The sequence below is a fragment of the Panthera leo genome, chromosome A1 (assembly GCF_018350215.1).
Source record: "Panthera leo isolate Ple1 chromosome A1, P.leo_Ple1_pat1.1, whole genome shotgun sequence".
Lineage (NCBI taxonomy): Eukaryota > Metazoa > Chordata > Mammalia > Carnivora > Felidae > Panthera > Panthera leo.
Window position 1 is genome coordinate 62243447 of NC_056679.1, and position 25110 is coordinate 62268556.

The window sequence follows — 25110 nt, forward strand, 5'->3', positions numbered from 1 at the left end:
ATCACTTGTAAATATCTTCTCCCATTCTGTAAGATGCCTCTTAGTTTTGCTGATGTTTCCCTTTGCTGTGCAGAAGCTTTTTATCTTGATTAAGTCCTAATAGTTCATGTTTGCTTTTGTTTCCCTTGCCTTTGGTGATGATTCAAAGGGGTATGTGAACCCCAATGTTTATAGTAGCATTATCAACAATAGCCAAGCTATGGAGAGAGCCCAAATATCCATTGACTAATGAATGCATAAAGGATATGGATACACACACACACACACACACACATATATATATACATATATATATATATATATATATATATATATATATGTATATATATATGATGGAATATTACTCAGCCACAAAAAGGATTAAATCTTGCCATTTGCAATGACGTGGATGGAGCTAGAATGTATTAAGCTAAGCAAAATAAGTCAATCAGAGAAAGACAAATACCGTATGATTTCTCTCATATATAGAATTTAATAAACAAACCAGATGAACATATGGGAAGAGGGGATTAAAGAGAAGAAAGGGAAACAAACCACAGATACTCTTAAGGATAGAGAAGAAACTGGGGGGTTGACGCAGAGAGGAGGTTGGCAGATGGGCTAGATGGGTGATGGGTATTAAGGAGGGCACTCATGATGAGCACTCAGTGTTCAGTTAAATTTAAATTTAACTAAAATTTAAATTAAAAAAAGAAATGAAAAAAATAATATTTCTTGGTCACAAAAATCATAGAAATTACAAGGAGAATTAGACAACTTTCATATATTTATTTGGAGCTTAGTTTACATCTTAAAATGTTGCATTGTAATTCATTATCTAATGTTTCCTGAAGTCTATCTTAGTATTATCACAGCAGCACTTCCATCATTGCCCCTTTCCCCTCAAAGGGGATTAGATAGTTCAAATCATGCTAGAGAGATAGTCTAAATATGGATTGAGGTCTTGAGAGCCAGAGTGGAAGTAAACACTGGCTCCTTAAGATGAGGTGAGACACCAGAGCACAGGGTGCAGGAGTGAACTGAGCCCTTCTGTAGGAATAGAGAAAGTTGGGACATACAGACAAGAATAATTTTTTTAAAGGAGAGAAAAGAAATGTTGGTCAGCTGGACAAGAAAGAGATTACAACTTAAGTTAAATGGTCAGGGAATGCACTGGCATGATGAAGAAATAGTCATATCAACAAATCTCAAATATAAAGAAAAAGGAAGTGTAATAATCTTAATGCAAAAATGAAAAATGTGGCTGGAAATGAGTGAATGAATTGGGTGAAGAGAGTAATAAGAGACAATGTTGGATACAATGCAGGCAGGGACCAGAACATGATAGTTTGGATTATAATGGGCTGTTGAATAGGCTATCATTGAATTTTTTTTAATTTCTTTATTTAATGATCTGATTATATTTGAAGATATATCTGATGAATTTTCAGAAGATACTGCTGGTTATAATATGAATTATAGATTTTAAAGCATCAAGAATAGAAAAGGTAGATTTTCCTGCTATTGCTGGTGTCATGAGAGATGATGCTGGGTAGACTAGGAGTCGAAGATAGGACCTGCTAATTGATTACATAGTGGATGTGAGTAAAAGAGAGAGTTGGGAATGACTTTTTTTGGTCCTGACCAATAACCCAGATAGTGCTATTTGCTTGTTTGAAAATAACTTGGGCAGGGAACAGACAGTAGATATCAATAATAATGACTTTTTATCAGGATTCACACTAACAGAAACAGTAATGCCATTGGAAGGCAGGATGTTAACAATTGCTACTATACCCAGCTGTGGTAGAAAAAATTCCCATTTCCTATGCACAAGCACTATGCAATTACCTCTCAGTGTGGGGCTAACAGCAATGAATATGACAGGATATCACTTCTATAATTAGGTTCCCAAACATTTGACTTTGAGGGTGGCCCTGACCTAACCATGTGAGATCTTTGAAAGAAAGTGAAGTAACACTGAAAATTTTTCCTGGGGTCCTGAAAGAAAGTAAATAATGATATATGTTGTAAACTACCTATGAAGGAGAACATAAGAATTGGACCTGAAGGAAGCCTCTGGAAGTCTGTAGGAGCCAACAGCCAGCAAGGAAATAGGGATATCAGTCCTGCAGCCACACAGAACTGTATTCCATCAACCACCTCAATGAAATCAGATGAGGATCCTGAACTCCAGATAAGAAAAGTGGCCCAGATTGCACTTTGGTTTCAGTTTAGTAAGGTCCTAGAAAGACAGCCCAATTATGACATTTTTGAACTTCTGATCTCTAGAAACCTGTGAAATAAGTTTGTATTATTTGAAGCTGATAAATTTGTGGTAATTTGTTATGGAATTAAAAGAAAATTAATACAAATATTGGTACCTGGAAGCGGGAGCCTACTGATACAACACCTAAAATTTGGAAGAAACTTTGGAATCAGGCAACCGATGGAGGCGGGAATAATTTTGAAGAGCGTAAGAAAGAAAGCCCAACTTGCCTTGAACAGACTGCCAGTAGATATCAAGGCTTTTAAGGATGCTATCTGTGAAGGCTCAAAATGAAGTCAAGAACATTTTGGGGATTTGGAGGAAAGAGGATCCTTATCATATATTGGCAGAAAGCCTAGCAAAACTGCAGGAATGTTGAAAGCAGAATTTTGAAATAATGCATTTACGTAAGGAGATTTCCAATGGAAGTGTTAAAGGTACCACCTGGCTTCTTCTTGCTACTTACAGGAAAATCCATGAGAAGAGAGATAAATTGAGGAAGAGTTGTTAAAGAGGAATCAGGATCAGATGATTTTGAAAACGTTCAACCCCTTTGGATGGCAAAAGATTCTAAAAGTCAGAAATGGCTGCTGGAAACTTGGCATAGCAAAAAAGCTGCTGTGTTACTATATAACTATATAACCTTTTGCTAAAATCTCAGGTCAAACCGCAAAGCATTCAATAACACAAAGGGGGTGCTTTACTGATCCTCTCAAACTAGAGAGCCTCTGGGAAGCTTAAGGCCATTGTCCCTCAGCCATCTTGCTAAAGGCCAATGATATAGAAGAAATTATCTCGAAAATCTTGTACGTGTGCCTTTAACTATTGTAGTAAAACCTAGTAAAATTTACACGAGATACAGAAAGTCCTTAAGAAAATTGTTTCAGCACAAACAATGCTAGTTGAAACTGAAAGAGTGAAGGTGATGTTAGAGTAAGCTGTTTTCTGAATATTATTGCCATTGTATGTGTATTCACCCTTTCTTTATGTACTCATCTGTTGTCAGGCACTTAAGTTGTTTCCATATCTTGGCTATTGTGACTAACACTACAGCAAATATGAGAATGCAGATATTTTAGACATCCTGTTTTCACTTCCTCTGGGTAAATACTCAGAAGTGGGGTTGTTGATTCATATGGTAGTTCTATTTTTAATTTTTTTAAGAACCTCTATACTTTTATTTCATAGTGGCTAAACTAATTTATATTCCTATCAACAGCATACAGGGTTTCCTTTTCTTCATATTCTTGCCAACACTTGTTATCTCTTGTCTTCTTGATGACACACATTCTAACAGGTATGATATGATATATCATTGTGGTTTTGATTTGCATTTCTCTTATGTTTAGTGATGTTGAGCATCTTCTCATGTACCTGTTGGCCATTATTTGTCTTCTTTAGAAAAATGTCTATTTAGTTTCCCTACCCATTTTTAAATTGGATTGTTTATTTTATTGTTATTGAGTTACATTGCTTTCGGGTACACATTTGAAAGTAATAGATAAATTTCTGGAGATCTGATGCACAGTATAGTGATCATTGTCAACAATGCCGTACTATGAGTTTCAAAGTTGCTAAGGGATTCATCTTAATTTTTCTCACCACAAAAAATAAATGATAACTATGCGATATGATAGAGGTGTTAGCCAATACTATGGTAGTAATCATATTGCAATATATTAATGTATCAAATTAATACAATGTATACCTCAAACAATGTCATACATAAATTACATCTCAATAAAAAAATAAGCTCTTGGGTCCCCAAATTCTAATGACAGGAAGAAGGTTCAGAACACTGCTCAGCCACAAACACGTGCTGTCTTCCATGAAAAAGGAAGGTGGAGTCAAGTACCCAAAGGGTTGAAACAAAAGCTATAGATAACTAGTGCCAGGACTTGGAAGCTAATCATGAAAGTATTGGGGTCTGCCTGGACAAATTTCTAAACTGACTTGGATGAATGCCAAGGATGGTAAATATACCATCTTTTTCCTCCCTTAAAAAAAAAGTAGTGCTTATTCATTTTTGAGAGAGAGACAGAGAGTGACTGGGGGAAATCCCCCCTTTTTGAACCAGAATGTATGTAACTATTGACCTATACCTGTTCTACTATTGTACATTAGTAGCATTGAGGATACGCTGGGAGCGCTGAGGATGTGTTTAGTTTCACACATCCACAGATGGAGAGGGAATGTGCCCAGAAGCTGTGCCTAATAAATTACACATACAAGCCTCATCCACATCTAATTCAAGTGATTTATATGACTAAAATTAGGGTTTGAACTGAGCTATAATGGTATGAAACTCTTGGGAGTGTTAAAAGGGGGGGCACGAATGTAATTTGCTTGTGGGAGAAACATGAATCACTGTGGGCCAGGAAGTAGACCCTTGTAGGCAGAATCCTAAGATGACCCCCAAAATTCCCACCAGCCCCTCATGTGTGTATGTTCTTTATGTCTTCCCTTCTAGTGTAGGCAGCACCAATGAACATTACAGCGTATCAATCCTATTACTAATCTCTCAGGTATGGAAAAGGTTTTTTGGGGTTTTTTTAGATGTAATCAAGATCCCTACAGAGTTGAATTCAAGTTAATCAAATTAGAGATTATCCTAGGTATGCCTAATTTAATCTGCTAAAGTCTCAAAAAGAAGGTAGAGCATCATCAAGATATTCTAGCCTGGAAACAAGGGAACAATCATATTATAATCTATGAGAGAGGCCACACAGCTAGGACCTGATGGTGGTCTCTAGAAGCAAAGAGGAAACTTGGCTAAAACTAGCTAGCAAGAAAACATCCCTACACATGCAAGAAACTACGTTCTGTAATAGAGACAGAGGCTGGAAGTGGACCCTGAGCTCCAGGCACAAATTTAGCCTCAGCTGGCATTTTAGTTAGCACTTTGCTTTCAGTCTTATAAGAGCTTGAGCAGAGAACCTAGCTAAGGAGTATCTGGGCTTCTGACCTACAGATATTATGAGATAATGAATTTGTGTTTTATAAGGACCAAATTCGTGGGCCTTTGTTACACAACAATTGGAAACTAGGAGGCTATCCATGAATGTTTTGAATAGGAATTGCAGTTTTCCTACATTTCCAACACCATGGCCATTGACCCTACTAGGCCATCACTCAAACTCATCCTGAGGCAGAGTGACCAGATTACCTCAAATAGGCTGGCCACCTGGCATCTTCTATGTGGATTTCTTGCAATGCAATAGATGTCTCTTTTCCTTATAGTGGCCATGTTTCCTGCTGGATGAACAAGGCTATCACAGAGAAAGAGTAAATGGAGTCAACAGCTAGAGAGAAGCATAAATAAATGACACAGCAAATATGAAGATTGATGGTATCTGTGTTCCTGTTCTAACCCCTATTGGCCTGTGACTGTCCCTGGATCATAAGTTGCCGAGACTTGATTATCTTCCCCTTTAACTTTGTAAGCTACTCTGATACACATCAATTAAATTCATTTTTATCCTTTTTTTTTTACCAAATTGGGTCTTTCTTACTTAAAACCAAAAGTATCCTGGGTAATATAATATAAACTATTATAACTGTGTCTATTGATGGCCACAGCTAGTGGTCCAAATTTACTACTGTTTCAAATCCCTTCCTTTAATTCATTTTGGCAGATGTTCACCACCTTCGTTAATGAGCATTACATTTCTCAATCTCTCTTTTACCTTGATATTTTTCTTTCCTCCCTTGAAAAGTTCCCTATAACATTAAACTGCTTTTTACCTGTTCCTTTTTTTTCTGCTTGTAGGAAAGATGTCACTTTCCTCCATTTTCAGACTAATAACATCTCCTTTATCCATTAAACTAAATGACTTCTATTGCCTCTGGGACCTGCAGCCTCATTCATTCCCTCCTTCTCATCAGTTCTCAAGCTTTCTCATTCCACTAGCATCTCCCTCTGTCCCCAGACATCGTCAGATCTTCCATATGCCTTGCATCAATTCTTTTAGGACATGCCTGTCTCTTTTCTCTTTATTGCCAAGTCACTTCTATCAAACTATATTCAGTCTCTACTTATTTCCTCAATACATATTCCCTCTGTTTCAGCTAGAGTCCAGTCAGACAGCAGAATCCATCCAGCTATTGGAACAGAGAGCGTTTGATATAATAATTTTTACTTAGGTATAAATATGTTAGTCGTTAAAAAGGTAGACAGAAAATTCCAGTGTATCAGAGAAGTAGCAGCTGTAGAAAGTAACTACTGGGGTGACTGGGTGGCTCAGTCGGTTAAGCATCCAACTTCAGCTCAGGTCACGATCTCATGGTTTGTGGGTTCGAGTCCTGCGTCAGGCTCTGTGCTGACAGCTCAGAACCTGGAGTCTGCTTCAGATTCTGTGTCTCCCTCTCTCTCTGCTCCTCCCCTACTTATGCTGTGTCTCTCACTCTCTCAAAAATAAATAAATATTTTTTAAAAAATTAATAAAAAAAGAAAATAACCACTACTCCTAGGGCTGGGAGAACCAAGAAAAGACGTTGGAATTATGAAAACTTAAAAACTTAGAAGAGGATGTCTCCTAAGATCCCTGAGGAGGGAGTAGCTGTCCAGCTGTTGATGGACCTGAGCTTGGAGGACAGCCCTATGGGAGGGGGCACTGCTAAGTTGTTTGTTTAAGAGGCAGTTACCTGAAGCCACTGTGGCACATTTTGGGAAAACTGGCATCTGGATTCAGCTGCTGCTACAAAGATATATACTTACTTTAAGTGTTAATAGACTTTATTAGGGTGATGTTCACACAAATTGCAAGCCTAGGAAAGTCTCCTAGGAAAGGAATAAATTCTTTCTTCCTCTTCTAGCTATGCATCTACCTTCCAGCACCCCTTGTTGGCAAATCCTAATATGTGGTATTCAGGATCCCAGCTCCAGTATCACAAAGTCAGTATAGAAAGCCAAATTTGGTGCTAAAAGGCAGTACCTTAAACTCATGACACCTTGGCTTTGGTGATTACACCTCATAGCAGCACTTTTTAATTAAAATTTCACTATTATTAGAAATTACATATAACCTCATAATGCATATTTCCAAAAACATCTTATCTCTATTTTCTCTTGTGTGATTACTCTTCTTCTTGAAATAGCCCAAAATTCTCATCTGTAATATTTGACTCATAGTTTACCTAATATCTTGGTGTTAACTTTCTAGTTTCTCAATTGATTCACCATTAACTCTTACCGCTTTAATGTAAAGAAATATTTATTCTTCCAACAAATGCTAATTTTAACAAATACTAATTCAAAGCCCATCATGGGCCAGCCACTGTGCTATTTGCCAGATAGAAAATGATCAAGATTAATATAGTTCTTCTGCTGAGGGTTTTATCAGGAAAAACAATTACACCAATATTTATTCAACTGCAATTTTCAACAAGGGCTAAAAAACTAAAGCACGCTATACATAAAAGATGACACACACACACACACACATATACATATCTATATGTATGTATGTATATATACATATACACACATATACTTTCCATGTTTGTGCATGTATATATATATGTGTGTGTGTGTGTGTGTGTGTGTGTGTGTGTGTATCTTCTCTCTGTGTATGAGTGTGTGTGTGTATACTTATATATTTCAGGATAGTATGCATGTGTGTGTGCATGTGTTATAATAAAATTACCTGACATATATTTGAGGATCAGGCAGGGTTTTCCTGTAGCAATTTTGATTTTTAACTTTAAGAAGAGTTAAATCTGTAAAATAGTGTATGGAGTTGAAAAGGGTTTCCAAGAAGCGAGTAAAACAACAAGAAATAGGGCACTAAATATTTTAAGAGTCCTAATTATTTAGGTTATGATTTTCTTTTTTGGTCAGTTGCCTGAATTCACTGTAATTCTTCAGGAGTTTAGTTCCAGGTTGTTCGTCTTTTCCTTTCCTTTCCTTTCCTTTCCTTTCCTTTCCTTTCCTTTCCTCTCCTTTCTTCTTTTCTCTCCTTTGCTCTCCTCTCCTCTCCTCTTCTTTCCTCTTCTCTCCTCTCCTTTCCTTTCCCTTTTCTCTTTCTTATACTCACATTTAATGTTGTACCCTCCTTTCTTTCTTTGAGAATCCTTGATTTTCTGTTGTAACAATACTGGAGAGCTGAAAAATACTTGCACCCAGTCAGTTAATTATGCTAGAATACTCATTCGATGACCTATGTTTATCCCTGATCATATGTTTATTCTAGCATGTTCAGGTTTTATTTTTGCTTAATTTTGAAACAGGCTTATAAGCGTTTTTCTACATAAAAGAAAATTTAAAAAAAAAAACATTTCTCAGTGTGTAGTAAAGAATTGAACCTTGACCAAAGACCTGTCCTTTGCCCTTGGCTCCTGGGAAGTGATCTCTAAGCCCTTGGAATGTCCTGCGTGATATAAGCATCTTTGTTGGTGTCTTTAGGCTAAGCCAGGCAATTGAACAGTGTGGTTTATGGTAGGTGGCTTTGAGGGACAAGATCTCAGCTCAATACCTCCAGAGACTCTGGGGAAAGAGGTCAGTCATGTGGATAGTCCACCATGGCTACCTGATAGAATCCACTAAAGACTCTGGACACCATGGCCTGAGAGAATTTCCCTAGTAGGCTGTGCTTCAAGTATATCATCATGTATTTTTGTAGGAGGAATTAAAGCTGTCCATTCCTTGACAGAAAGAGCAAAATTGGGTGTTGTACATCTGGAATTCTCCTGCACTTTACCCCATGCATCTCTTCCTTTGACTGATTTTGATCTGTGTATTTTCACTGTAGTAAACTGTAACCATGAATATAACAGCTTTCAGTGAGTTCTGTGAGTCCTTCTGGGAAATTACCAAAACTGAGGGTGATATTTGGGAACCCCAAACTTGCTATTGATGACAAGTGAGAGTGATCTTTGGGACTGTTCCCTAATTCATGCTCAGTTTATGAAAATGTTTTCATAACATAGCAAAAGGGACACCTGGATGGCTCTGTCGGTTAAGCATTCAACCTTGGCTCAAGTGGTGATCTCACAGTGCATGAGTTCCAGCCCTACATAGGGCTTGCTGCTCTCAGTGAAGAACCCGCTTGGATCCTCTGTCCCCCTCTCTTACTGCCACTCCCCTGCTCACTCTATCTCTCTCTGTCTGTCTCTCTCAAAAATAAATAAACATTAAAAAAATTTTAAATAAATAAATAAATCAGAGTAGAGTTGACTTAACGTGGCAATATATTAGGGTAGTAATATTTTAGCCTGGTAATACTTTAGTATTTATTATGATAAAGGAATTAAAAAATAAAATAATACTTATTTCTCCACTGATGCTATTTCAAATATTATCTTTATGAATTATTGAACTATAACTCAAACATTGCTATTTTTAGACACCCAGAAATTTTTCAAACAGTTCAGAATTGTAATATTGCTAATACAAGGTAGGAAATAAAAAATAGAATCAATGAGAATACTAGACACTGCAGAGAGAAGGCATGAAATTTTCAGACCTAACTCTTCTCCAAATGAACTCACAAGGTTTTCAGCATATCACTTAAACTGTATTTCCCTTTTCTATTACAATTTTTTTTTGAGGAGTGGGCAGTGTGCAAGAATATAAGGCATAAGAAAACTTACTTTCTTCAGGGACTTCTTTTTAATGTTTATTTATTTTGAAAGAGAGAGAGTGAGAGGGAGAAATCCAACCAGGCTCCATGCTGTCAGCAACATGGGGCTCAATCTCATGAACCTTAAGATCAAGACCTGAGTCGAAATCAAGAGTCTGCCACTCAACTGACTGAGCCACCCAGTCACCCCCAGGGACATTTTTATCATAACACTTTCTTTCACTTCTATGAATTTATATTTTTAAACCAAATTTAATTCGGTAGAAAAACATTAAGTAGAAATGATTGATCATCATAAAAGTCTAGAAAGAAAGTGGTAGTTGTCAATTCTCCTAGAAATACATGAAATAATTCAAAAGCATTTGAGAATGGATTATTGTTCATGTAGAAATATCCACTTACATCATGAATGTTTTCTTGGATCCAAGAAATCATTTGCATCATCTTCAAACACTACTACAAAATTTCATTCAGATTATATAGCCTGTTTATAGGCAATAAACCACCACTACATTCTTTCCCCAGTGTTTTGGCCAGTGATAATTAAAAATATTTCTAATATGTTTTCCTTGTAATAGAAAAGATATCAATTCAATTCCAATAGATTATAAACTGCTCCTCACTGAAGCTTTAGAAGTCAAAAACCCATCTTCATCAGTATTGTCAGAATGGAGAGAAATTGGGTAATCCAATTCACAATGATCATTGAATTTTAGTGCTATCAGTGGGGACTATTCTTAAGCAAAACTTCTTCTTCAGCTCATTAGCTAAGCCACATCCTGAAGCTAATTACAGTTTTATGTAGTTGGATCCAACAGTGCCATTGTCAAAAACTTGAAATAGCATGAAGAAGTCCAATTCTAATACTGATTTTCTTAATAATTTATTACATGCATTGTAAGTACTTTCACCTTAGTTATATAGAATAAATCGCTACATGCCCTAGTCCATAGTGGTGTCCTGATTCTGCATTCTGATTCTAGTTACCTGGCCAGGTCACTGGTCTTTTCCCAGAAATGCTTTTCTCCAGTTCATTCTCTAGAAATTGAAGTTTATTCCCAAATAACAACTTGTAGTTATCTGTAGGAAAACAAAATAAATAGCAAGTGATGGCATTTCTGCACATATAATTATATGTCTCCTTATGTTCTCCTTCCTGATGGGATACCACTAACTTGTCTCAGATTCCTTGATGTTGAACATTTTTTATATCAGGTCCTCTGTTATATTGCACTCTGTTTCCCAAATACATATAGCCTAGCCTTCCCACCTGAAATCCACATGGCTCCTCTACCATTTTTTTTAAAGCAGTATACTTCAACGATGTTCTTAGACATCATTAACTTACTCCTCCATGCCATATATATAAACTGCCACATAAAATGCCACATATCCTGGATTATGGCTATATGCCATTAAAGGTGCAAGTTGGTCTATAAATCATAATAATAAAATAAAATTTCAAGTAATACTCTTTCAGTACTCAATAAAGTCTATGAATATATCATATCATGACAATTCTTTACTAACTTTTTTTTACTTTGATTTCACTCTCAGCAGTGCTGATCAGTGTGAAATCTCAATTCTCCTAGAAATAACTAAAAATTCAATTTTAGACATGGAATTTAGCTAGATCAAACCCAACAGAGATTATAGCACTTATACTGAACATGGGGGAAAATCAATCAGAAAAGATGTAATGCTTATATAGAGAGATACAAATCTCTAGGAACATCAAAGGAAAGTGAGATGATGAATTAGTTTGATTAAAGTAACAGGAAAAAGTTTGAGTAGGAAGATATGAATGAAAATGTTAGATAAGCTGCTATCATGCTCACTGGCAAATGTTTCAGGAACACTGATACTGAATAAAGTGAAAACAAATAAAATGCTCTCAATCAGATGCAGAGTCTCCCTCATTTGCAATGAAAGTGCCCTGAATATATGTTTGAAAGTCAAATGTTGAAAGTGTAAAAGTAATATTACAATAGTAAGTGAGGTTTTCTTCCAAGGAAGCTAATAAATAATTCTTTAAAATTAATGTCATATTTGCCTCTCCTGTTGTAAGCAAATTTAGCAGATGGGGGATAAAATTTATGATAACTCAGATATCATGAAAGCTGATATGATGTCAGGAGACTGGCATTTTACTTCTGTGATCTTCTTCCCCAAAACCCATAACCATAGCCTTAGTATGAGAAAAACATCAGACCAATCCCAACATACCTGACTAGCACTCTGGAAGATATTCTACAACATACCTGACTAGCACCCCGGAAAATTGTCAAGGTCATCAAAAAACAGGAAAATCTGAGAAACTGTCACAACAAAGTTGATCCAACCTAAGAAGATATGATTATTAAAAGTGATGTGGTAACCTAGATGGGGTTCTGGATCACAAAAAAAACATCAAGGGAAAAACTAAGGAAATATGAATAAAATATTGACTTTAGGTGATAAGAATGTATCGATATCAGTTCACTAATTGTAACAAATGTACCAAAGTAATATTAGCAATGAGAGAAATGAGGTGTGACATAAAAAGAATTTTGTCAAGAATTCTTATAACATTTTTGTAAATCTAAAACTATTCTTAAAAATGAAGCTTATTAAATATTTAAATAATTCATGAAATAAATGCAAAATAAAATGGTTACAATCAATGAAATAAATTCATTTTGTATTCTACCAGCTAAAGTGCAAGAGCCATATTCTGTCAAAAGTCTGCAAGTGCTTATTATGATATTACACACAATGTCAGAGAGATGCTACGAAGAAAGTAATATCAAGGAATAAGAATGACAACTACACTAGATAAGCCTTTTGGTTTATAAGCAACAGAGCATCAACTCAGGATGCCTTAAGCAAAATGTTGAATTAATTGAATTGCATAGCCAAACCACAGCAAGAACAGGGATGGATATAGCCTTAGGAATGACTACAATCACTGATTCTAGTACCATCTGCACTCAATCTCTCATCTCTGGTGTTTTCAAGATATCAATCTTACTATTTTAGTTAATCATTCCCTATGACCGTTGGCATCTTCATGCACACCTACAGAGCTCCAGCCAAAGAACAAAGAGGACTCTTTCTTGCCAGCCTTAATTAAAAGACCTTAGGCAAGATCACTGGTTGACAAGTCTTGAGTCATGTCTAACAGAAGCACTCACTGTATCCAGAGTGGTGGACATATGTCTATACATCAGACTGTCACTGAAGCCAGGGAATAGAGTCATGAACAAGAAGTCACCTGCTATTCAGACAACCTGGTTACTGTGAGGGGAGAAGGTTGTGAAGGGACTACTTTCCAAAGGAAGGAAGTGGTGACACAGACAAGGGGCTGTAGCAGAGGCCAAGCTTTTGAACCAGACAGTTGGAATAAGTTGCATTTATGCTATAAAATTTGTGTAATTTATTTACAATGTTTCCCCAGATGCCAGGAAGTTCAGAGTGAGATTTGTAAATTATATGTTTTTATATTCTTTTTATATTTATATTAAATATATTTATATTTTATATTTATTTAAGTAAAATATTTTACTTGGTTTGTGATTGCATATTAACCAGAGTCTCCTTGGTCCATATACTTTCAGCTCTGTTCTCATATTTTCTTTTTTTAAACCTGATTTTGTATGTGTTTATGTTTTTCTTCCTTTTTTAATGAGCCATATCAACTGCTTCTTAGGATTAGGAAATCCATCAGTTTGGATTCACCAAGAAACAGATGCTAAGACAGGATTAGAAATGCAAGCAACTTATTGGGGGAAATGGCTGTGAAGGAGAGAGCGGAGGAGGAAGCAGGCATCAGAAGAGAGAGCCTGCGGAGTGTAATATAGGATGGGCCTGTGATATGACAGGGTAGGAGAAGAGGATTGTGAGGTTACAGGGTCTCAGTAGTTTTAAGAAAGTTTCTGCCAGGACAATGGGGAGTGAGTCCGCAGCCCACATCCCCTGTTAGACGTTCCTGTTCCACAAATTACAGGAACAGGCCAGCACTAGCACTGAGAGCATGCCCAGGTATTGGCCGGCAATCATCTGGGGAAGTGGGATCCCAACAGAAATACAGTGCTGGATCTTTAGAGGTGGCGGTTGTTACTGTGAATCAACCACACCCCTTCCCTCATAAGATCTCAATGGCACATCTTTATGGCAACCCTGTGGAAGGAGAATATTATAGACAAAATATGGAGTCCTCTAAATTCAACAATAGTATCATTAAAAGTCATCAAGCAAGGGGAGTCTGGGTGGCTCAGTCAGTTAAGCTTCCGGCTCCAGCTCAGGTCATGATCTCGCAGTTCATGGGTTTGAGCCCTAAGTAGGGCTCTGTGCTGACAGCATGGAGCCTGGAGCCTGCTTTAGATTCCGTGTCTCCCTCTTTCTCTGCCCCTCCCCTGCTCACACTCATCTGTCTCTCTAAAAAATAAATAAACATTAAAAAATAATTTTTAAAAAGTCATCAAGCAAAAGGCAAAGATAAACACCTATGAGTGGGTTTAGAGGACAGGCTGGGAATCGCATAGAGCAATAAGCAGATGAAGAGGAAGCAGTATTCACAGGCACAGAGCTCGGGTCTCAGTAGGGCCAAGGTCAAGAGTGCCCACCTTGCTCTGGTTTGGAGGAGATCGTCTCTCCTCTTCTAAGCAACTGGACAGCCTATCAAAAAGAGTCCCTATGAAGATCACCAGGTATCCTCTTTCACTTCTCGGGTGTGATCCCTTAAAACTTTTAAACTGTAAAATTAAGATAAATAAAAGGAAATATGTTACTCCCGCAATAGCAAGTGTCAATCCAGAGCTTGACAGAAAGCAAACTTTAGAGTTTCTGAGTACACACTCTGATAGCAGAACATAGATAATTTAATACAGCAGAGCTCATGTTTGTAGCTGATAATGCCCTGTGCCCCCTCCCCCTGGAGAACAGACTATCCATTTCAACATCCCATTATTAAAAAGTTCGTTACGTGATTTTAAAACGTAAGCTTATTAATAACCTGGTTACATTATACAGGTTTCTCCAGAGAAACAGAACCAATAAAGAAAGAGAGAGATTTGTTTAGAAATTGGCTTAGGCAGTTATGGACCCCAAGAATTTCCATACTCTGCCATCTACATGGTTGGAACTAGGAAACATGTTGGTATAAATCAGTCCAAGTCCAAAGGCTTAAGAACCAGGAGTTCCTGGTTTAAATACCAGGAGTCCAAGGGTTGAAGAAGCAGGAGCTCTGATTCAGATGCTGATCTCATCCAGAAACACTCTGCTACCTGGGTATCTCTTAACCCATTCAAAGTGACATAAAATTAACCACCACTGATTGTAATAATATGCTTATGGGTTTTAGGAGCGGAAGAGGCAGTAATGAGTGATTAGATGAATCATCTCATGAAGGACCAAATGCCAGTTGTTGGTTTTTAGGCTCTATACAACAAACGGTAATAATGGCAGGCAGTGCATGCCTTGCAAGCACGTTATTAACATCATAATAAAAATAACATTCTGATCTTTCATTCCAGTTTTGCAAATCATCTTTTTATGGCCCTGTGTTTTTAAAAGAGGAAGGCAAATGCAGGAGAGTAGTGGTAGGGGGTGTTTTATTTCCTTCTGTACCTGAAGACAAAATGATAACATCAGAGCCATTTCAGAATAAGCAAAAAATATATACAGTACAGACAGCAGGTGGTATCACATGTGCCAAATTAACTTTGTCCAAATAAATCTTTTCTGTATAATCCCCAGCTGTGTAGAAAAGTAGAAACCTATGAGAGTCTCCCCATGACAACATTTAAAAGGAAGATGCTATTGGTGGTGTCTTGAGTAAAGCAGTAAGTTTATGTTGGAGTGTTAGGAAATTTTTCTTTTTTTTCTCTCTTATTTCTGCTGCAGCATATGTTGTGATTTGTCTCCTCATTATTATTAAAATTCAATACTGGTAGTTATAGTATAATCAGGATCGATGATGGATAATTTCCTCCCTTCTCTGCCTTCCTTGTTATTATTTTTTAGAATGGAATAGAAGCAGAAATATATTTCTAAAATCAAATGTTAAGAATTGCTGAATTGGAAAGAACCTTAAAGTTTCTAAAGGCAAACATCCTATGTAATAATCTAAGAGGGCCTTTGTGAATTGCTCAAAGTGACAGTATTGGGAGCCACTGTTGGATCTAGTATCTTCGTATTTTCTGCCCAGTGGCTCCATTTCTCTACCAAATATAGTTGTCTTCACTTTTTCTACTATGTCGTCATTAATTTTTTTCAGTAACTCCCTTTTCCCCTGAATATTCTGACCTCTTGTAAAGGCATGACCTTCTTCTCCAGGTGGGTCTGGCTGTGTAGATAGATATTAGAGAAAACTTTCTCCACTAAGGGTTGGCTAGTTTCTAAGTACCTTTGCTCCCTGACATCTAAACAGAATGATCTCAATGATTTGGCAGTCATAATTCACATAGAAACTGCTGTTGTATTGAATGTCTAAATCCAAAAAAAATGACAGGAAATGAAGACATATGTTTGGGTCTGGGAAAGAAATATTTAGAAATGTGTATATATGGTAGGTATTAAGTGAATTAAATGTTGAGGTTTTTCTAAGGTATCTCCCAATTAAACAAAATAGGTAGTTGTCTATTTGATTCAAGCCTAAAATTATCCACGATTAGGAAGCAAAAACAATCTGAAATAGGAATGAGGTTCCCTAAAGCTTGGAAAAGTCATTTATTCCAATATCCAATCTGTGTGTTTTTTTTCTTTAGGTAAACATCATTAAAATGTGTCAAGGGAGCCAATTTAGTACAATTGGGAAGTTGAAGAAAACGAACATGAATTCTAGAAAACAGCAGAAAATTATACCAGTATAAGATATGCCTTATATTCCAATAAAATAAAATAACCCAATACATTACATTTAAATAATTACTTACAGAATATTAAGGTGACAATTAGATATATTTCTTTTTTTTTTCTTAGTGTTTACTTATTTATTTTGAGAGGCAGAGAGACAGAGAGAGCGGGGGAGGGACAGAGAGGGAGGAAGAGGGAGAAAATCCCAAGCAGTCTCTGCACCAGCAGCACTGAGCCGGACACAGGGCTCAAATTCATGAACTGGGAGATCATGATCTGAACCGAAACCAAGAGTGGGACACTTAGCCTACTGAGCCACCCAGGCGCCCTGAGTAGATATACATCTTAAAGTTCATTATCTAGGTGGGTGAAAACAAGGCTACAATCATGCCTCTCTTTGAACACAGGAAGCACTCTGTAGATTTGTTAAACTGTATTATATTGAATGAATAAATATTGTGAATTAAAGTAGGGTGCCTTGTTGGTAATAATTAAAACATTTTGGAGATAGTTTCAGTGACCAACACGATGATCTACTCTGCCTTCCCTTTTCCCCTAAGAAATGAAAAACAATGCAAAGGCATTGCATCTATACAAATGCAAGCTTCCAGCCATCACAAGAATATCATGGCAACCATTAAGGAGTGCAAATAATTTTATGTCTCACTTGGAATGAGAAAGAGGAATATAGTTCAGCAAAGCTGCTATGTTCTCAGCAGTTAAACACATATACACATGCACATGCACACACAGGTATAGTTTAGAATTAGTGAAATTTGGCATATTGTCTATTCTAGTTGTCTGTTCTTTGTTCCTAAAACTTCTTCAGGAAGTTGAAATAATCATAATATTTTGAGTATATGCGTTTTTAATTCTGTTCTGTGGGAAAAAACTTGCTCAAATATTTTTACCAGGAAACTAAATGGAGATATAGTTATTTCTGCTTTTTTAATCCCTTTTCTACTCCTCAAACCCCAGATCTTCCTTTTGTTTCACTTATACAGATGACGACAAAATTACACTCAATAAAATTTAATTAAAGAATCTAAATTATGCAGTTCACTATACTATGGCAGATTTTGAAATTTTAATTGAGGATAATATGATTTATATCCTGCAAAGAAAGATGTTGATTCATGATTTTTTCTGTTATGCTTATATATAAACAGAAATATTTGTATAGTTCAAAATATTTGCTTTTTAAAATTAAATGACAGAGTTAAGTCATCCAAGAGCACAGCAGAAAGAGCAGACATTTTCACTCTGACACTTCAAATGGCATTTGCAAGTGTGACTGATCATAATGTGATAAAATCCTTCTTTCTGTCAGTCTCTATGTGAGAAGCACAATTGGAAACAGTGTGAAAATTTTCTCCCGTGTTATTCATGTTTCCATTCAAAATCAGAGAACAATGGAACACATCTTGTATGCATGAAAATGTGTTGAAAGTAAAAGGGAAATGCAGTCCCTGAGAATTGGTATTATTATTAGCTGTCTAATCGTCAGTAGAACATGGGTGAGAACTTTACATCTACAGTCAGATGACTTGGGTCCCACCACAGCCTGGCCACTTTCTAGTTATGCACACCTTCATCAAGTTACATACCTTTTGAAGACTCGGTTTTATGATGTAGAAAAGTGAGATAATAATTGTTACTTAGAAATTTCTCGTGGACATAAATGATGTAATAGGCTTAGCACTGGACGTGGCATATCATATATTAATGAATTAATACTGGTTTTAATTTGCTTTTGTGAAATTAGAGGACAGAGCGTTTGTGTTTTTATGGAGCAATGTTCATTGCTAACTATGGCTATTATTTATATAAGCTTTTCACATGCCTATATGGATACTGTCTAAGAATATCTACATCTAGAGGTGCCTGAGTGGCTCAGTGGATTAAGCGTGCAACTCTTGATTTTGGCTCAGGTCATGATCTCACAGCTCCTGGGATCAAGCCCCAACCTGGGCTCTGTGCTGAGCATGATACCTGCCTGGGATTCTCTATCTTCCTCTCTCACTGCTCCACCACTACTCATGCATGTGCACACGTCATCTCTCTCAAAATAAATAAAACTTTTTAAAAAATGTATTGAAAATAATATCTGTGTCCAATAGTTCTTACAAAAAATTATGATTAATAATTAATTCACAAAATTCTACATTTCCTTCAAGAGTCAGGCACTGTTGGAAATCCTAATGCAATTTTTAAACAGAAAATTGCAAAATACAGAAATTTAAGCAGCAAAATCATTCCCCTTCATTAACAATATCGTTTATATATAAAGCCATTTCCTCAGTTAATTTTTTTTTAATTTTTTTAAATGTTTATTTATTTTTGAAGGAGAGAGAGACAGAGTGTGAGTGGGGGAGGGGCAGAGAGAGAGGGAGACACAGAATCGGAAGCAGGCTCCGGGCTCTGAGCTGTCAGCATAGAGCCCGATGTGGGGCTCAAACCCACGAACTGTGAGATCATGACCTGAGCTGAAGTCGGACACTGAACCAACTGAGCCACCCAGGTGCCCCAGCCATTTCCTCAGTTTAAAGTCAAGTATTAGTGAGTGTGTCACGCTATCTAACTGATATCTAAGAAATACTAAATTATGTAAAATAAAGAAAAAAACAAGGGAGAGGCATAGAAGAATTTGCTACTTTCTAGGAACTTTCCTCTTAATTTATGAACATGCTAAAGCATACCAATAGGTGATTTATAAGAAACGGGAAAGAAAAAAAAACAGCTAATATGATGAGTACTTCAAATATTATTAAATACACATATACAAGATTCTTTAATATGAGACAAGAATACACTACTTGAGATCAACTCCAAAATATATTGATCATTTTTTGTCTGTTTGCAACACAATTATTGCCACACAGAGACCTTAACAAGTCAAATACCACTATTCTGATCTGAATGCCATTATACACCTATCAGGGCTTTGTAGATCTGTCGTGATTTCTATTATATTAAGATAAAATTTCCTTGCACTAGGACCAAAATATTTCATAAAACCACTATTATGCATTTGGCTTTCCTACGTGCTTGCTGCATGAAGGCAGATTTCATATGTATTTAAACATTCATAGCACAGATGTTCTGTGGCTTATACATCACACTCCCGGAAAATCCAGTGCTGTTTGTTCTGTCTAGCTGTTGAGACATTTATAATCATTTTTATAATTTTCACAAAGGTCATAAGAAACTTTCAGCATTTGCAAATATATACTATGGGTGCTCAGCAATATTAAAATACTTTAGACTACATATTAACAGAATGTTCCAATGACTGACTAGATTATATAAAGATTTTCAAAAGTATAAAGCATAACATGATTGAAAACTAGGCTATACTGATATTTAGTCAATTGCAAAATACCAGTAAAAAGTAAATAATTTAGATTTCCCTAAATTCAAAGGTAAAAACAAATGTAAGAAAAATGCAACGTTCTATGCAAGAATATTTTCTAATGAAATTACTTTTGGATTACCTCAAATATCAAAGCCATGTTGAGATTGTTAAAAGGAATCAATTTCTTCAAGTCTTAAAATACTAAAAGGAAAATGTTATTAAAATAACCTCATGGAGTATGGGATTATATAGTGGAGACAGGAGCAATGCAAATAATTAGTAATTTTGAATCCTCCCTGAAATTTCTTTAGTAACTGGCATAATATATTTTCCAAATAATCTGTTATATCTCATGTTATTATTTTTCTTCCACATATTCTTAATGATATAATCTAAGCTTTCAGAAAATTCAAGACCTCCAAATATACATATAAATATATATGTATGTATGTATATATATATACACATACACACACACACATCCAGATATATGTATGTGTGTATATGTATATTAATATATATCTCCAGAGTGCAGTGCACAAGAGAAATTGCTTTACCAGTGCTGAATAGACATGAACAAATATATAGAGTATCTACACTCTGCAAAGAGTTGTCAGTTTAATACTAGGTGAAATCCTATTGAAAATATTTAGTCCTTTAAATAGTATATATTTTTATTTACCATGTTAATTTTTTACGTGGGTCACATATTCTTTTTTTTTAAGTTTATTTATTTATTTTGAGAGAAAGAGACAGAGCATGAGTAGAGGAAGGACAGAGCAAATGGGAGAGAGAGAATCCCAAGCAGGTTTTGTGCAGCCAACAGAGGACTGGATCTCAGAAACTGAGATCACGACCTGAGCCAAAATCAAGAGTCAGTAGCTTAACAAACTGAGCCACCCAGGGGACCCATATTCTTTTTTTTTTTTAATTTAATGTTTATTTATTTTTGAGAGAGGGAGAGAGACAGACAGAATGTGAGCAGGTGTGGGGCAGAGAGAGGGAGACACAGAATCCGAAGCAGGCTCCAGGCTCTGAGCTGTCAGCACAGAGACTGATGCAGGGCTTGATCCCATGAACTGTGAGATCATGACCTGAGCAGAGTTGGGCACTTAACCGACTGAGCCATCCGGGTGTCTTAGGGGCCCCCAGAGGCCCCATATTCTTAATTGTATTTTTTGTATTTATTCTTCTGTGTTACAAAGTAATACTTTAAATACAAACTCAGACGTTGCAATATTTGCTTTTGCTGAAATTGTGAGAAAATAATACTCTTTGTCACTTCTATTCTTATACTGCAGTAAAGGTGGAGAATAACTATCCCGAGCTTTGGGTGCCACAGACACAAAAGACAACGGTTGCCTCTGATCTGTAGCAGAAGGTGGATTAAAATGGTCCTGGAAGGTTCTACTTGAACATAAGAGTAAACCCACAGTGAACTCTGATGACTGCATAGAAAGTCTTGTCAATCTTGGCCTGAAGATATGGATCAGTGCTAAAAACAAAAAGCCACATGACCTCCTGACAGAAAATAATTCTATCACAAAGGCAAGACTTTGACAGCACCACCTTCCATTTTGCTTAATCATAAAATCATCAATTCCAGAAAAACGGAGTCAATCAATATATTAAAGTGGAATCTGAAAAACAAAACAAACGAACAAACACAGAAAACCAAAAAGACAGATATAGGAAGCAAACTCGTGGTTGCCAGAGGGAAGAGGTAGGGGAATGGGTGAAACAGGAAAAGGAGATTAAGAGGTACAAACCTTTAGTTATAAAATAAGTGAGTCACTGGGTTGAAAAGGACAGCATAGGGAATATAGTTAACAATATTGTAATAATGTTGTATAGTGACGGTGACAGATGGTAACTACACTTACTGTGGTGAGCACTGAGTAATGTACAGAATTGTTAAATCACTGTGTTGTATACCTGATACTAATGTAACAGTGTATGTCAACTATATAAAAAGTGATGTCCTAAGTGCGTTTTTTTTTCCAGAGTTTGCAATATAGAAAAAAACAGTAAGTTTCAATATTACACCAGCTGCTATGGAATTTATTTTAATGTTCTCTTTGTAGAACTCAATATTGTTTCTTAATTTCATTACTTTCTTTTCACAACTGAATTAATAGTTAACTAGTTTAAGTCCAAAAATTGTCCATTGGAGGCTAACAATTTTACACATGCCAAATAGAATTTTAATTTTGCTCTACTGTTACAAAGATAAGCCATGCTTTAAAAAGTGACATTAGGGGTGCCTGGGTGGCTCAGTCGGTTAAGTGTCTGACTTCGGCTCAGGTCATGATCTCACGGTTTTTGGCTTTGAGCCCCACTTCGGGCTGTGTGCTGACAGCTAGATTCTGTCTCCCTCTTTCTCCGACCCTCCTCTGCTCATGTTCTGTCTCTCTCTCAAAAATAAACATTTTATGGGGCGCCTGGGTGGCTCAGTCAGTTGAGCATCTGACTTCGGCTCAGGTCACGATCTCGCGGTCCCTGAGTTTGAGCCCCGCGTCGGGCTCTGGGCTGATGGTCGGAGCCTGGAGCCTGCTTCCAATTCTGTGTCTCCCTCTCTCTCTGCCCCTCCCCCATTATGCTCTGTCTCTCTCTGTCTCAAAAATAAATAAACGTTAAAAAAAAGTTTTAAAAATAAACACTTTTAAAAAATTTAAAAAAACTGACATTAGAATTTTATACTTGTTTTTATTTTACACTCATTTTATAAAATTGCATGAAAAGAATGAAATAAAAGTCATTCCAAACCACACCATACTGATATGCAAAGTTGGTGACTTTGACAAAACTGATTTGTTAGAGCCAGCTGGCAGCAGCATCGTGTAATAGTTCAAAATATTCTTTCACTAATCAAGGTATGAAAATCTGAATCTGGCACACAAAAGGAGACAAGGGGTGCTAACGTGCAATGCATGAAAGTTGTGTGAGTGTTAGAAGGATCAAAATAAAGAATATTTTACTAGACAAGCTCATCGCATCTCTTAAAGTAGAGAAAATTGTACTCACACTTATAAAGAAAGAAATGTGAATCTAAATTACTAGATGTTAGAACACAATATGCCAGGAAAGAAATACTTCCAAATGGTTTAAAACCCATTCTCCTGTCCATGTTTTCATGACCTCTATATTCATTGTATATGTTTACTATTTAGAAACTTCTAATTTAGTATTTAACTCTGATGTATATTATATCTGTCATCCCCTTGCTATTATTTCTTCAAATATGATAGAAGTGGACTACAATTTGCGTGTAGATATTTGACTCTAGTTTAAAAATGAAATTCTTCCCTATCCATTATTATCTTTTTATTTATTTCTGATTTTTCACGGTTCCTTGTAATGTATGAAAATCACTTTCATTTGACAGATATTCTAGTACTTTGAGATACAATGTTTTTCTGGATTAGGAGACAAACTTCAAGTACAACTTTAAAGACATTTTTGTGTTCTTTGAGTTTGTTGCCCCATTGGACCATTCCTTTAATTCTTTCCTGGAATAAAAATTGAAGCTGAAAGCTAGGAAAATATAATGCATGTTTGAGAGACACATACCAGTCAGATTACCAGGAATGTAGAATATGTAAACAAAGAGTGACAGATAATGTGAAAAGGGAAAGCGGAGGGGCATATTATGACAAATCTTAACTGTGAAACAAAGGAGCGTCATTTAATTCAGTAAGCAATAATCACTGAAAGTTTGTTGGGCGAGAATTGATATGATTATAGAAGCTAAATATGACACAAATGATTGAGAGTCAGGAAGAAGCAAGTTAGATGCACTTTTAGTAATTATGGGACAAAATGAAATGTGTGTGAATTAAGTTGATACAATTAACAATGTATACAATGAGAAAAAGAAAACAGAGTATTTTTTGCACAGATTGGTAATGATTCCAGTGACATTCATTTAAGACTTGAGATGTTTACTCTTTCTATGTAAGTAAAGGAGATTCTGTATTTTCATAAGGTCCCAGAAGATGATGATGATAATGGCTCAAGAACCACACTTTGATTAACATGGTTTTAAATTATACCATATGAGCATATAATTATGTATTTTTCACTTAGAAAATAAAATATAATTCAAAGAAATTTAACCAGATCTACTGGTGATTTGTTTGCAGATTAAAGGGGAATACTTTCAATAAAAAGAAATCTTTCTCTTGAGAAAGGAAATTTGTACTGGTCCTTAAAAACATGTTAATAGTTTTTTTTTTTTTTAATTGAGAAGGCATTTATCTATCATCTATCTATTATTATTATTATTATTATTATTATCTATCATTATTGTCTGCTTATCCCTGGTTTCTACTTCATTTCAAATCTAGGGCTTTTAAATTTTTTTTTCTTTATTGATAATTGAATGGAGGTTTGGAAAAAGAAATAAAACAATCAGTAAGTCAATCGTCTGTTTTAAACTGGATGGAATGTAATCATGGAAGTTAGAAACTAAACATTTTGCTGAAAAATGCTGAAAATCGTGTATAAGCTGTGAAATAAGGCAAACAAAATTGCTCATGAGAACAAAGACAACATTCAAAGGTAGCAGTGAAAAAAAGTAGTCCCAAAGGTATTTATTTGAATGAAAAGAGAAAGCAATTTGGTTCAGAACAAAATTTCAATGTTAAAACTTTAGAATTTTAAAGAGTTTAAACTACTTGAAGGTGATTACAAACATGGAAGTCATTATATTGAGAAACTAGTTCTAATAATCTGATCTGACACTTTAAAAACTACACTGTTTACCTAGCAGAACATTTTCTATTTGCATTTCTCATAAAATCAAGGTAGTATCTAACAAGATTTATCTTTTTAAGGAACTGATCAATCTAACTAGGGAAAGAAAAGTCACAAATATGAAACACAGACTCATTAAGAGTTATACCCAGAGTACACTCCAGAAGGTTAGTAAAAGTGAGTTTAGTCCTTCAAATTCCTCATATTTGAGGACCCAAAATCCTGTTTGTTAAATAAAGCTACTTCTTCTGTTTCAGATCTTTGTTCTTAAAAAATAAATGATTGGAGATTAAAAAATAGAATATGTTTGGACTAAGCCCTATTTTACTATTATGTTT

The 25110-nt window shown here is 35.9% G+C and overlaps 1 long non-coding RNA gene across 4 annotated transcripts in view; it reads left to right on the plus strand.

The window, feature by feature from the left end:
- Positions 1-21718, plus strand: part of LOC122214119 — a 47414-nt gene extending 25696 nt beyond the window's left edge. For 2 of the 4 annotated variants that reach the window (XR_006199750.1, XR_006199746.1), the window contains one exon: positions 5489-5698. This is a non-coding gene — a long non-coding RNA (uncharacterized LOC122214119). Of the gene's footprint in view, positions 1-5488; positions 5699-21318 lie in introns of those variants that run through there. The other 2 variants (XR_006199748.1, XR_006199751.1) reach the window with 2 other exon arrangements.
- The last annotated feature ends 3392 nt before the right edge of the window (positions 21719-25110 follow it).